This window comes from Salmo salar, chromosome 05 (assembly GCF_965601325.2).
Source record: "Salmo salar chromosome 05, fSalSal1, whole genome shotgun sequence".
In the NCBI taxonomy this organism is placed as follows: Eukaryota; Metazoa; Chordata; class Actinopteri; order Salmoniformes; family Salmonidae; genus Salmo; species Salmo salar.
The window spans coordinates 35465525-35478868 of record NC_138295.1 but is presented as its reverse complement, the minus strand read 5'-3'; the positions used below and the strand labels follow the sequence as shown (position 1 = coordinate 35478868).

Genomic DNA, 13344 nt, shown 5'->3' with positions numbered 1-13344 from the left:
CTGGGACATTTTCAGCTTCCAGGAATTGTGTACAGATCCTTGTGACATGGGGCCATGCATTATCACACGGAAACATGAGGCGATGGCGGCGGATGAATGGCACGACAATGGGCCTCAGGGTTTTGTCACGGAATCGCTGTGCATTGAAATTGCCATCGATAAAATGCAATTGTGTTTGTTGTCCGTAGCTTCTGCCTGCCTATACCATAATCCCACCGTCACCATGGGACAGTGTCCACAACGTCGACATCAGCAAACCGCTCGCCCACAGGACGCCATACACGTGGTCTGCGGTTGTGAGGCCTGTTGGACGTACTGCCAAATAATCTAAAATTACTTTGGAGGCGGTTTATGGTAGAGAAATTAACATTCAATTCTCTGGCAACAACTCTGGTGAAAAAATAAAAACAGAAAGGGGGATGCCTAGCCAGTTGTACAACTGAATGCATTCAACTGAAAAGTGTCTTCCGCATTTAACCCAATCCCTCTGAATCAGAGAGGTACGGACATTCCTGCAGTAAGCATGCCAATTGCACACTGCCTCAAAACTTGAGACATCTTTGGCATTGTGTTGTGTGACAAAAATGCACATTTTAGAGTGGCCTTTTATTTTCCCAAGCACAAGGTGCACCTGTGTAATGATCATGCTGTTTAATCCACTTCTTGATATGCCACACCTATCAGGTGGATGGATTATCTTGGCAAAAGAGAAATGCTCACTAACAGGGACGTAAACAAATGTGTACACAAAATTAGAGAGAAATAAGATTTCTGTGTGTATGGAACATTTCTGGGATTTTTTGTTTCAGCTCATGAAACATGGGACCAACACTTTACATGTTGCGTTTATATTTTTGCTCAGTGTACAATATAGTAAAACCAATGTTTCAGAACCACGTGACATGTAAATGAAACGTGTCCAAATATGTTTGAACTACTGCAGTGCTATAGGCTTGACAACATGCAGCCCTTACCTGGTTTGGTTTTGTTATCTTGAAGAGAGTCTGGTTTGCAAATGAGGACAGTACAGAGTGTTGTGTGATTGGCTGCTTGTGGCGGGATTCAGATTCCGCTTACATTCGCTGTACATCCAGGCTGAAGTGTAGAGCCAATTGCAAGTCGGGCAACCGAATGGCTGTGTTGTCCTTTCCCCTATTTCAAGTCCAAGCCCCCCTGTGTGCAGTGTATCCGTCTTTGCGGTCACTGGACTCGAGAAGGAACAAGGAAACAAAGCAAACCGGAGTGAGGGCCGGCAGAGGGACGCGAACATAAATACAGAGCGTGCGCGAGGAAATAGCTAGCCTGCTAATAACGTAGTAGGGGAAGAAAGGAAAAGGTGGAAAACCAGGAACTTTCTCAGCATCTCCCAAATGTGGAGGGGGATGGGCATTAATATACCACGGGCTGTGAAGTAACACAGAATTGTACCGAAAAGAGGTGAGGAACTGAACAGGAATAACTTTTCTCTCGTGTAAATAATACACTGGAATTTCATTGGAACCAGGCACACACGTTGTCGGTTCGTGTCTTTTGCTATCGTCTTGTAACCTTCCTGAGTCGGTTAACGACAGTAACTTGCCATTATAGTTAGATATGGTTTTCTGTTGCCCATCCAAATTGCGTGGTAAACTTAATTGATTAGCTAAGCCTGCTACGTGGATTAGCTCCTGTTTTCGCCCTTTGGTAAATGCTATTCTTAGCTAAGGCTGATGCTAGGATCAATGTGGAATTAGCTAGCTAGATACCAACTAATGTAACATTAGATTCTATGCCGCTACTGTAGCTAGCTATGTGCCCTTGGCTTGCCAGCTTCCACCAAAGGTAGCTACCTAACTTAGTTGGGTAGTTCATTAATTTAACTACATGATTAGTTAGCCAAATGAATTGACAGACGCCGTCCAGCTTGTTGGCTGTGTGTCAAGAGGGAAGCTAAACGTGTTACTGTAGGTAGACTTATTAGTCAGCTAGGTACAAATGTTGAATTATAGCGCAAGAGTTTGTAATGTCCAAAGTAGAGCGTCGGGACTTATTTAAGTTACTGCTGTCAATGATCTTATTGATTTGCAGACACGAAAGGCATCTTTGTTCATTAGCTGAAAAGGTAGGTCAGGTTTTATTTTTTTACTTTTCTTGCCCAGTCCAGGGACCATACAGTATGTTAGCAAAAAGAAGTAACGTCTTCTCAACGTTTAAAAATGAATCGATTTGGTAGACATTATTTTAACCTTCAGAATTCATTGGAGGAGGAAGTTTAAACTAACGCTCTACTACCTACTAGAAATGTATATTGGCGGCGTAAAGAAAATATTAATCCGTGGAGCTAAGATAATTTCTGTTAAGAATTTCCTGAAATTCTGTGAATTTTTCCATGGCTAGTGCTGTTTTGTTTGGCTCAAATATTAGCCTATAACAATGTTCGCTTTTTTTCAGTGCTGTAGTCGAGTCTCTTTGGCACAAGTCCAAGTACCAGCCTACTTTATTTTATAGACAGGTTAGCTGAGAACGTCAAACTATGCGCACTCTTCAATAGGGAAGAATGCCCTGTGTTGTGATTCTGGATAGCTAGCAACAATGACAAGAAACGGGGGAATGCTAAGTGACTCGTTTCAGGTCGTTTTTTCTTGTTCTTGATACCATGTCTTGTTTTGATTGTCATGTCTATGCAAATATTCGCTAGCTAGCTAACCATCAACTGATGTATTTGAGACGTGCTCATTGTGCAACTTTATTTATGTTTTCAATAAACATTGGACAAGCAATATAGTTTACATGTCAACAAGTTAAGCCAACCCTGTCTGTTTTGCCCCATAGTTGCGCACGCGTTGGTTTTGTTGCCAAACAACCAACCCTCTACTCAAGGGGAGAGAGACATAGCTAGACTGTTTTACTATTAAACGCAATACTGGTGTTGTTTTGAAATTTCGTAAAGCAGTGTTTCTTAACCAGTCAAAACTAAATGGTTGTGGTTACAGCTCACCAGTTGATGTAGGCTGTGGCACGTCCTTCCACTTCTGAGAACAGAACCCTCACTGCTATGTGCACAGTGCAGCTAATGTTTTGCTTCTCATAAGAGCCTATCCAGTCAACGTGCAAATCCAAGTCAGGAGAAGTTGAGTTGCCAATGGTTGAGTCATGAAAATCGGGACTCAACTACAACACTTATTTTAAAATATATATTTTCTGCATGCTTTCTATCTGCTATAGCTTACCTGGCTGGCATGAAAATGAACCATGGGAAAAGCATCCTCCATTTGCTATTTAAGTGTGTAGATGTCTTTGTGCCCTGCCCCTGTTTGGAGACAGCTGCATGGTAGTGGTCCATTCTAAATCAAAATAATATATGTAAAGACGAGCTTAAATCAAGATTAGTCTGATGGGTGACCATATTAGCTTGTGAATGTTTCTTGCCTTACGCTGGGCGTCAATGTCATTTTTTGCAACTTTTTGGAATCCTAGTCGCACACCTCATGTAGCCTAGCCCATAGGCCTATGTGTTTTTTGATAGGGTTTGTATCACAACTAAAAAGTGACCAAATTACTTCTTAAAATTAAGCACATTAATCCGCTTTACAAGGGGTGTAGAGCCTAACTGGCCTAGATAAGCAGCGAGTGAGTTTCAAGTTTGGGGAAGAAAATGTTCACCATTAAAATGCACCTTTTATTATAAAAGCATTACATTTACATTTTAGTCATTTAGCAGATGCTCTTGTCTAGAGCGACTTACAGTAGTGAGTGCATACTTTTCATTAGATGCATTTTTTTTTTGTACTGGTCCCCCGTGGGAATCGAACCCACAACCCTGGCGTTGCACACACCATGCTGGCGTTGCAAACACCGTGCTCTACCAACTGAGCCACAGGGAAGCCTACATGCATAATCGCGTTTGCAGTCACTTTTGATAATGTTGTTTTCCTGCTAAGCCTACTGCTGTCTGTGCATTGCTGTGCTTATAATGTGAAGAAATAAACTATTAGGCTATCAACATTTTAAGCTAAACGTTCTGATCTGTTGCGTCATCCTCATTGCGTAAAAAATAAAGGGTTTTTGATGCTAGTGGTTGTATTAATTTGGGATCTATTGCATCCCACAACTGTCCCAGACTATGTTTGGAATATTTATTTCTCGCACAGAATAGAATAGGTTGACTTTTGTACTACGGGGGATAGTAGATTGACATAGGCTAGTGCTTTTGCTGTTAGGCCAACTCCTCTTGTTGGCTGATGAAATGTAAATGTGGACACGTGCATTTGGATAAGGACACGTGCAGTTGCGTCTGCGATGTCTGTCTGTCTTCACTTGTAGCCTGTGAGAAAGACTCGATCACATGATGGAGAGCCATGTGAGTGAGAGGTGCTTCAGAGCACGCAGCACTCGGGGAGAAGGGAATTATTATATTTAGCCCAAAGGCACAACGGCCAATGGCCGCAAAAGGCATGGATTTTTTTTTAAAGTGTCATTACATCCACACAAAGGGGATGCTGCTGGGAAATTCGAGGCATTATCAAGTGCTTGTCAAATTGTGAATGAGAGAGGGGCCTCTCGAGTGGAGCAGTGGTCTAAGGCACTGCATCGCAGTGACCCGTGAGGCGGTGCACAATTGGCACAGCATTGTCCGGTTAGGGGAGGGTTTGGCTGGCCGGCTTGTCCTTGTCCCATCGCGCTCTTGCGGCTCCTGTAGTGGTCCGGGCACAATGCACACTGACACTGTCGCCAGGTGTACGGTGTTTCCTCCGACACATTGGTGCGGCTGGCTTCCAGGTTAAGCGAGCATTGTGTCAAGAAGCATTGCAGGGTTGTGTTTTGGAGGACGCACGGCTCTCTACCTTCGCCTCTCCCGAGTCCGTACGGGAGTTGCAGCGATGGGACAAGACTCTTAACTACCAATTGGGGAGAGAAATGGGTAAAAAATTAAATAATTGTGAATGAGAGACTGACGTGTGTACAGCCTGCGCAAAACAAATGCCATTCAAATAACTTTAAAAAAAATCCTCATTTGTTGCATCATGCATCCTTAAAATGTACTAAAAATCTAAATGTATAGCCCAACTCTTGTAGAACAACTAAAGTTACATTAAGAACTCTAAGCATATAGGAGTACCTATTTGTTTTTGTTACCTGCTCAACGCAGAATATTCACGTGCACACCCTCAAATCATTTGGAGAAATTTATTTTTATTTTATTCAGCTTTGTTCAATTGTATTCTTCATACAATAAAGTAATACAGTGCCATGGAATTCTAAGCAAATTTTGTTTCCTAAATGAGCTAGTGTAGCCCATAGCCATATGGCATAGCCAGATCAGGACCTAACATAAGGAACTCTGAGTATGCTATTCTGTTCTTATCAAATAGACTACATTTTCTTCATATAATTTTTCTTTAAACCTGACTAAATTATATAATTGATTTATTGTGAAGGTGTAAGCTATAATACATAGTTCCGTTAGACTTTTTAAAATGTAGATGTTCCAAAGGTCTGCATCAGTGGTTTGTAGGCTGTGTGGATGTTAATTAACAGTCAATTACCATGAGACCGGCAGTTATTTGCTTGTCAATCACCGGCTGATTTAAATTTCATGACGGCCACAGCCCTAGCTCCAATGACTGTAATTTCCCTCCATATTAAAGGGATAGTTCGAGGTTTTGGCAATGAAGCATTTTATCTACTTCCCCAGAGTCGGTTGAACAGGAACAGCTAGCAATATCTTAAAATCACATTTTCCAAAATGCATTTTCCATAATGTATGTAAAATGCCTCAAGGCATGTCAATAGTGACTTTTGTGGTATTGTGCTTTTACTGTTAGACAATGAAGGACACTCACAAATCAGTATTTGTTGAAGAGCTGGCAGTACTTAACCAGCCCTTAACAATGGGACGACTGTTGGCAAATTGACCCCCTCCACTAGTTGCACCAGTTCGTCGTAATTGGGTCGTTACAGCCAACGTAAAATTCGCTGTACGGCGGACTTGAAAAATTATACCTGTTTCTCCACCTGGGAGTAAGCCCTTCTATGAGCTACACCTGGGTGTAGATTCTACGCCTAGTAGGGAGCAGGCGTAGGATGTTCATTTGGGACTATCCTCATCATGATACCCACAGGAAATGAGTTTCGTGTTCATATTACACGACCTCCGCGGGTTTTTCGAGTTACCTATGCTTGAGTCAATAGCAGAATAATACACTTGATTTATGCTACTTTATAACATGCTGAATGTGTCTGATAGATTTAGCAAACAACTAGATGAGCTACCACCTCCACTTGTTTGCCCAGCCAGAGGTAAAATAACCAAATTTGCCTACAGCCGAGAACATGTGAGCAGAGTTGGAAATCCCGCTCTATTGAGCAGTGCACCCGCTCCAGCACTTCATGTTCTTCCCAACCGCTTCGCAAAGAAACCCTCAGTGCTCACAGGAAGAAGAAAAAAAATCAAACTCCAAATTCGGTCCATTCATTAAAATCACAATTTAACCAACACCCATCTATTTTTGTGACTTCCTGGACCTACCAGTTGATTTTTAAGTATTGAAACCAAACCATATGGATTTGAATGAAAAGTATTTATTTGAATAAACATGAAAAGGTGAATGTAAGTAGCGCACATTTCAAATAGGCTACATGTCATATTAAACATAATATAAACACACTAAATAGGTCAGGAGCCAGACAGCCTAAGAAGGAATGAAAAATAAATGATTTAGGCTATATTATTTCAAGGCTATAGCCTACAAAGAAATGCATTGTGAAGAATTTGCGAGTGCGACACAGTAGGCTGGTAGAGACATAAAGCAGTCAGCATTTCAACAACATTTTGTTTTATTAAATCATTATATTCTATAAATTGCACCTATAGACTGTGACCTAGAATTAAATACAAATTAAATGGAAAAATGACTTTGTGCCTCGAGTTTGGCCAAACTGTGGCTTCAGGCTATTGGGCCAAAATCAATTATGGCCTATTGTATAGATAATAGAACAACAATGAATGACATTTTTTAAAGTAAAAATAAAATATTTGTTGGTTATAAATACTTTGCTACGATGACACACTTACCTACCCACCTCGGTCCTTTCTTTTAGCATGTGCACGTAGTAAGTACACCATGCTTTTGGGATACGTATCTTTTCATATTCCACAATACCTATTTAGTTGTGGACTCTACATCACTGCTCTCCCTCTTGCTCTTTGTCCTCATCTTTGTAAGACATCTTGATTTAGCACCTGTGTGTTTTATCAGTTTCTTTATGAAAATATTTAGCTAACTCCATGACGGTAGCTAAAGCAAGGGGCAATGCCAGCACACAAGTAGACTACAAATGCATGCTGGGCTGCGCATGCCCTGAGCTCCTGAAGTGAGTGCTATTGGAGTGACACTCCCGCCTTTGAGAATCTCGCTCCACACTCCAGTCAAATTGGGCACGCTCCTCGCGCCAGCTCCGCTCACATACTCTGGCCTACAGACGGAGATTCAGTGAAACAAAATCAGACAATTGGTCAAGATATAGGCTTGACCAAGAGCAAAATAATCCCCCTTTTTTATTTTTTTTTATACTAGGCTACATGGCTATCATGCTTGCAAAATGTTTTGATCAGTGCTAATAGATGCGCAAACCTGACAAAAGATTTATCATCATGAGCACTCGCCTCAATTTAAACTTACTGCAAGCTCTACAGAGATGCATTCGGAACCTAGCGTGGTGTTGCAATGTCGTTTTCCGTCACAAAAGGTCCGTCTCCTTGTAATATTTGTTTTGTTTTTTATTTATTTCACCTTTATTTAACCAGGTTGGCTAGTTGAGAACAAGTTCTCATTTGCAACTGCGACCTGGCCAAGAATAAAGCAAAGCAGTTCGATACATACAACAACACAGAGTTACACATGGAATAAACAAACATGCAATCAATAATACAGTAGACAAATCTATATACAGCATGTGCAAATGAGGTAGGATAAGAGAGGTAAGGCAATAAATAGGCCATGGTGGCGAAGGAATTACAATATAGCAATTAAACACTGGAATGATAGGATGTGCAGAAGAATATGAATATGCTCCAACATTCGACTTACTTTTGTACTACCTGAAAATTGAGACGCGCCATATCATACCTTCCGCAGCTATCGGGCAGTGTTGTCACTTGGTTCTTTGATCTGATCTATAGGCTGTTCATCAAATTAGGTTATTTTGCATTGATAACCAAATATAATCTCAGCGACCATTTAACCAGTAAACCGAACAAGAATAATCCACCCAAAAATGTATTTTGTTTTAATTTCATAACTAGTGATTCCAGGTAGGGCTGGGCGATTATATCAATTGAATTTTATTAATTCTAATTTGTTTTAGAGCGACGTTCCAAATGCCTGTATCACAAGAATCAAGGTTTTTATGAGTGTTCTCTTTTTGATCTCGTCTCCTTTGTTCCTTCTGTACTGTGTACCTTCCCACTCGCACACAGACACCAAGCCCCTCCCCCTGCCACTCGCAACAAAGGTGAAAGGTAACTTCTTCCTCTCTGACAATAAGCAGTTTAAACTATTTACATTTGAGGTTTGGTCCAACAGAATCGGTTATATTGACACTGAAACGCTTAGAGATGTTATTGTACTGTGGTAGACGAGCACGTCACCGTTTCTAACGATACTCTTTGTCTCAACTCCCAAAATGTAGAACAGACCCTATTAAAACGAGAGTATCAATGAAGGTGTGGGAAGTTTCTGTCGTGCGCGGCATCGTGATACCAAGTACTGCTAGCAACATTTTAGCCACAGATTGTTATGTGCTAGCGGTATAGTCCGTTTTTATGAATGTGCAATGATCATGAAGACTCATATCAGGAATAGGCAACTTCTTTTCATTCTGAGAAATAAGCATCTTATCCTGGAAGGCCACTTGACTTCAATATATTAACAAAGTGAACAGGATATGTTGTTCAAACAGTTGGTGACCGACAGGAGGGTCTATTCATAACAGTTCTACCTTGGTAGCAAGCAAATAGATCCGAGTTGGCTAGACTTGAAGTATAAAGATTAGCTGGCTACTCACTAGCACGTGGGCTTGTGCATATGATTATTGTTTGAGACCTGTGTTCATTTTCTATAATGCCTGCTACAAGAAGTTGGTCATTATTAGTGGATGTACATGGTTCTTATTTATTTATATATATCTATATCTCTCAACAACAAAAAATTATTATAACTTTCCATAGACTAACTTGAAAGCCAGATCAGTGGTTATTGCAGAAAAAGCAGGTTAAACTATTTTGATGAAAGTATTAGTGGGTCTTATGGTTGTGGAAGGCTTGTATTTAGCCTAGGTATAATTTACCCTTTAATTGTGCAACAAAGCTTTATTTAGAACATATACAAAATGTATTATTAGATGTATTGTAAATCGGCCATAAATTTGAAGGAATCGATATGATTTGTAGGCCTTATCGCCCAGCCCTAAGGTGAATGCATATTCCATAGTAGTGTGCATGCATTGAGTTATTGAACTTGTTTTGGCTGATTTTCATGGGGCTACAGAGTTTCCCTTCTATTTGGGACTTATTTTATTGTACTGATCAACAACAATAGCGTAGAATAGCTTGTTTTATAAAAAAATGTGCGGTCTCTTTTAAACAGATGTCATTAGGGGGCCAGTTTACGAGGCAAAAAATGATAATAAAAAAGTTTGAGACAATAGGTAACATTTGGGAGAGATGTGAGCGAGGCCAAATAAGTGAATAATGTTTTTGGTGCAATCAGCTTTGAAATCAGCATCTTTTGCGTTATGTAGTAGGGTAGTGAATTGATGTTAGCTTTAGCTGTCAGGAAAGTTAGCAGTAGCTTCCAGCTTTGTAGGCTGCAAATGCACATTAATTACTTAAAAATCATACAATGTGATTTTCTGGATTTTTGTTTTAGATTCTGTCTCTCACAGTTGAAGTGTACCTATGATAAAAATGACAGACCTCTACATGCTTTGTAAGTAGGAAACACTGCCGATTTTGCAGGTTATCAAATACTTGTTCTCCCCACTGTATATGGTTTCTATCTACTTTTGAAAATCATTTGTGGAATATTGGGTTTCTACATTGTGTAAAAGCACTATATTCCCATTGAGATGCATTACATTGAAAATTGTACACTCTCTTTAAAAATGACAGGTTTGTGATGACAGGCAAGAGATCTGTCATTCATTGCTATCTATGATCATTTATCTCCTGAAGAATAAATCCCTTTTTCCTTTCTTTCTGTGCCCCCTAATGTTTAGATATACTGGTAAAGTTACCAGGTTGTTAGCTAGCTAGCCAATGACGTAACATGACTTAACAAAGTGCAAACATGATTAACGACCCGTGAGTAGTTTTAGAAGGCCCACGACATGGTTTATGAATGTAAAATGCGATCCGCTATAGGAAGATAAAAATGTTGCGCCTGTAATATGGGTCAGATCTTGTAACCAAGTTGGACTAGAAGCCATGACTTTTTCTCTAGGGCACCCGGAAACAACGTTACATCGAAGCCTTATTACAATTATTATCTGGAAGATTTTTTTGCTAGTCGCACAGTGCTCCCAAAATAAAACTTCTGGTCGCACAGCAAAATATTTTGTTGCATATGCGATAGGGGTGTAACTGTTCACTAAACCCACTGTTTGGTGCGAAAATGTAATGTCATTCACTATGTTCCGCATTCACCATGTTCCTTGCATTATCTGTGTGACGGGATTGTTATGTTGGGCCTCAAGTTTCCACTCTGTTGCGTTTTGTAAACGTTGGAATTGACCAGTTAAGTCGTAAATACCAGTTGGATAGTCATTTGATTTGAACTCGTTGCGAAATGACAATTGGCAAATGGCCAACAAGCTGTCTTAACCATAAACTTAAAGTACAGCTATATGCTTGTAAACAAATTATTCAGTTCAAAAACCACATTAGTAGATACATGCAATAAAACATTTATACAAGTCTAACTGCCAAAAATGCTGTTCTAGAGGCCCTTTTCTTAGTAGGTGATGTCAGAGGTCACCATGTGGGAGAAGTGGGTGCTCAGGATGATAGACGAGTTTCCCACTAGTAATTACTAGTTTGAGGACCGTTCAAGTGGATTTTTCAGTTGCATGTGGTAAATTCCCACTTTCTACTTGCTTACCAACGCACCATGACACAGCCTCCTTCAGTGCCAGATGCACACTTGTGACTCTCATAATAGTAATGTGATGGGTTGTCACTGTTAAAGGTCCAATGCAGCTGTTTTTTTTCTTCTCAATATCAAATATTTTCTGGGTATTAAGTACCTTACTGGAAGTGGGGAGGGGACAACTGTAAACTAGCTTTTATTGGCAGAGGTTTGGAACTCTTATTGGTCTAACTAATTTCCGCCTGGTGATTGCCCCAGGCAGGACAAAACTCCATTCCACCAAAACAGGATAACATTTCAGGAGGCCTTTTCAAACAGGTCTTACACTAAAAGGGCATTAGCAGCATTTTCACAATTGCACAGTATTACTCAACCCGTGTAGTGTGGAAATATAAAAAAATAAAATCACGTTTTAGACTTCACTGGGCCTTTTTATGTAAGCACAACACAGGGTGCATTAGCCAATTAATTGAAAGCTTTGGATTGTTTATATAGAGTGGGTACTTCCTGTTTTCTGAAATTGGTGCAAGAGGGAAGTTCGTATAGTGGCCCGAGCACTTTCACAAGGTGCTGGAACCCCCATTCTCAACCACCGAGAACGGGTGCATATCCACAGCTATAAACCAAAATCTGCATACTAACAAAGTAGCCTACCTATCGCTCTTGTAATTTCTTTGGTCAGAACTGGCTACCAAGGGCTACTTGAATCCATAGGGGAGCCAATTTTGTTTCTTTGCATTTCCGTCTTGCTCTGATATACTGGGGTGACGTTGGCGTATATGTCAACATATTTGAAATGTTGGCAGCTGCATTGGCCGTTCTCTTTGAGCGTGGTGACATACTGTTAACGTTTTATCCACAACTCTGTCCATCGCCGTTGTAATCTACTTGGAAGCCAAGATTTAAACAATGATTGAGGATCTTCCAATTCTGGTTTATCAACTCCACCGCTTGCCATCGTACAGAGCTAGTTTCCGGCTGCGCCTCACAAAGGCCAGTTTGGCACATTTCTAATTGGCACATTTCAATCTGCTGTAGTTTTAACAGAATAGCCTGAAAAGTTTTCAGATCAGATTTACTCGCGGCATAGGCCTTCAACACTGCATAGGTATCCTATAAGTCTAGTGTTTTTATTTGGTAATATTTATGTATTCATTTTGGTGCACTGCACGTACTGAACCGAGGTCCTCGTATCGAATACCTGTACCATCAAATATTATTTGTCACATGCGCCGAATACAACAGGTGTAGACCTTATTGAGAAATGCTTACTTACAAGCCCTTAACCAACAAAGCAGTTTATGAAAATATTTACTAAATAAACTAAAGTGAGAAAAATAAAAATAAAACGAACACAATAAAATAATGAGGCTATATAAAGGGGGAACTGAGTCAATGTACAGGTTAGTCGAGGTCATTTGTACATGTATGTAGGGGCAAGGTAACTATGCATTGATAATAAACAGCAAGTAGCAGCAGTGTAAAAACACCCCTAATATGTGACCAAATTGGATACAGTTTAGAGCCCTGGACATGCCTCACAAACTTTGGAACTGCCATGAGGTAACAGCTTAGTAATGGGTGCTGCTTAGCAACCATTATCAGTAGCTCCAGATGGCGTCGGAGAGGATGGCTGCCGTTTCATGGGCTCTTAACCAACCGTGCTATTTTGTTAGTTTTTTCCTTTAATGAGTCGGACGAGAGGGAATTACTCCAGAGACCAGAATCTTATCCCCGTCATTCACAGGAGAAAGAGACAGAAAAGATATCGCGGAAAGAGATTGGGGTGCCTAGTGAGGATCCACCGATGAGTGGCTAATCTGCCCTTGCCATCCGTACTACAGGCTAACGTACAATCGCTGGAAAATAAATTGGATGAGCTAAAAGCACATATATCCTACCAACTGGACATTAACTGTAATATCTTATGTTTCACCGAGTCGTGGTTGAACGTCAACAAGATTAACATACAGCTAGGGGGGTTTTACACTGCATCAGCATGATAGAACGGCAGCCTCTGGTAAGACAAGTGGTGATGGTCTATGTATATTTGTAAACAGCTGGTGCACAATATCTAAGGAAGTCTCAAAGTTTTGCTTGCCTGAGGTAGTGTGGTCTACAGCTTATCATGAGATAAACTCTCTAGGTAGATAGTGTATCTGTATTTTTCGTAGCTGTCTACAGACCGATGCTGGCACTAAGACCGCACTAAATCAAC

At 40.5% G+C, this 13344-nt stretch overlaps 1 protein-coding gene across 8 annotated transcripts in view; it reads left to right on the top strand.

Annotated features, from left to right (window-relative positions):
- The window catches only part of LOC106604729 (disks large homolog 3), a 141554-nt gene that overhangs the window by 103920 nt on the left and 24290 nt on the right, over positions 1–13344 (top strand). The window contains exon 1 of one of the 8 annotated variants that reach the window (XM_014199689.3): positions 1053–1437. The exons of 5 other annotated variants lie outside the window; for them this stretch is intronic. The gene's annotated coding sequence lies outside the window, so the exon portion shown is untranslated. Of the gene's footprint in view, positions 1–1052; positions 1438–1889; positions 2102–2490; positions 2611–13344 lie in introns of those variants that run through there. 2 more of the 8 variants (XM_014199692.3, XM_014199691.3) reach the window with 2 other exon arrangements.